Here is a 2,112-nt window from a genome sequence, read left to right as displayed (position 1 = left end):
TATATATCGTAATAGATATTTGATACACACGCATACGCACACATGTATCTGTGTCACAGAGCATTTTTTTCATTCACACCACATTACTTTAACAATTTTTATAAAACAAGTTTCTCAATCAATTTTTTCTTCATATTATTACTATTATTATTATTATTATTATTATTATTATTATTATTATTATTATTATTATTATTATTATTACTATTACTATCATTATTATTATTATTAGTAGTAGTATTCAGTTGTCATGGTCATGTTTCTGTTATGTACTTTCACTGCCCTACCTAGGCCAGCTGCGAACCTTGGGACTATGAAGTGTTTGTTTTGAGTGTGTTTTTTATTGTATTTTCAGTCCTCTACATATGTGTATAAATACTTAGCAGAGCTATTTCTTTAATGTCATACATTTATCTAAGACCTAAGGATTTTGCTTACGTTTGTCTGACTCATCCTTTTGTTAATTGTTCCTAAGCACCTTTTTCATTGCAGGGATTGTTTCTGTTTTCAGGCCCGACAGTTTGGTTATCTCTATTTCCAGATCTTTATTTTCGGATAATTTCTCCAAATCTTAGAGAAATAATTTATCATCTGTTAGGATTGAATCTTACTTATCTTCTGATCCTTGACAATAATATCCGACCTATAAGTCTTCATTGCCTATGTGGATTTTGTATCATCATCATCATCATCATCATCATCAGCATCAGCATCATCATCATCATCATTGTTATTATTATTGTAAGCATATGTTCTCTAAGTTTTTCACATTTTCACTAACTCCAATTCACTTGCATGACAATTGCTTCAGTCTTTTCTTCCTCACTCTCAATACCTCTCGTCTCTCCCTCCCTCTCTCTCCCTCCCCCTCTCTTCCTCTCTCTCTCACTCTCTCTCTCTCTGTGTTTGTATGTGTGTGTTTCTCTGTGTGTTTGTGTGTGTGCGTGTGTACTTTTTCTGTTCATCGACTTTACTATCAGTTCACCCTCACACTCAGCCCTATGTTCTCCCCTTCTCTCTCTTTTTCGGTCCCAATTTCTCGCTTATAAAGGCATAAGAACTTCAAAGAGAGAGAGGGGGTAAGAGAGAAGGAAAGAGAGAGGGAAAAGAGATAGAAAGATTGATGATGGTGGTGGTAGGTTGTCAGTATCAAGCTTTTCCCTCTAATCGCCTGTCACACCACAGCCAGGAATTATTAACGACTTGAAAGTGCAGCTTCGTTGTAATAGCTGCAACCGAAAATCGAAACTGGCTCGCCGGTCTCTGATCGCCGGTCACGGATCGCCAGTCACGGATTGCCGTTTTCGGATCGCCGGTAGCTTATTATTTCTTCCCTCTCTCCCATCATTCTCTCTATTTAAAACCACAATTATTTTGTATATATCCATCCCTAGTGATTTCACTCTACTTTTCTTTCCTATCTGTTGTAGCTATTGTGGTTACTCCTTAGACCTCCAGATTAGTTCTCATCATGCAGGATGAAAACGCATTCCAGCCGTAATAATCCCGCTCTTTCCTCCGATACAATGCACTCAGGCCAGCAGCTTCCAATGTGTCTTTACCTTAGTCTGCTATTTCTAGCAGGCTTGTGCTAAGCGGTTACACCACATTCTTTCTTAAATATATATATATATATACATACACACATAAACAGACACACACACACCACATATTCATACATAATGCATCCACACACATGTATACACTCACGCAGACGCACTAACAACAAAAAAGAAAGCCGCTCACGTGTTCTTCAATTTCTCACTTTTCATTTACACTATAAACTACTTACGGTCGGGTGGATGAACAAAATCATATAACATAAAATACTGATTCCTTTTGAATAACGAATGCACTAGTTCAATAATTGTAATCAAAAACTCTTTTCACTTTAAATGTTTATTATTCGCAATACATCTTACAGTTTCTGATAGTTTTATATATTCATTTTGTCGTTTTATTTTTGCTTTTCAATTTACTTGTGCTTATGTGTCTATACACACTCAAACACACACACACACAGAGCATATACATACAAACATACATACATGCGTGTGTATATGTGTGTGCGTATGCACACACATACACACACGGCCGCATATATATATATAT

At 36.1% G+C, this 2,112-nt stretch overlaps 1 protein-coding gene across 3 annotated transcripts in view; it reads left to right on the top strand.

The window, feature by feature from the left end:
- Positions 1-2,112, top strand: part of LOC106881019 (zwei Ig domain protein zig-2) — a 97,128-nt gene that overhangs the window by 859 nt on the left and 94,157 nt on the right. The window contains exon 1 of one of the 3 annotated variants that reach the window (XM_052975873.1): positions 1,297-1,315. The exons of the other annotated variants lie outside the window; for them this stretch is intronic. The gene's annotated coding sequence lies outside the window, so the exon portion shown is untranslated. Of the gene's footprint in view, positions 1-1,296; positions 1,316-2,112 lie in introns of those variants that run through there. 3 annotated transcript variants of the gene reach the window in all.

The sequence above is a fragment of the Octopus bimaculoides genome, chromosome 2, assembly GCF_001194135.2.
Source record: "Octopus bimaculoides isolate UCB-OBI-ISO-001 chromosome 2, ASM119413v2, whole genome shotgun sequence".
Lineage (NCBI taxonomy): Eukaryota > Metazoa > Mollusca > Cephalopoda > Octopoda > Octopodidae > Octopus > Octopus bimaculoides.
The sequence above is the reverse complement of the archived record's forward strand: the minus strand, read 5'-3'. Positions and strand labels throughout refer to the sequence as shown.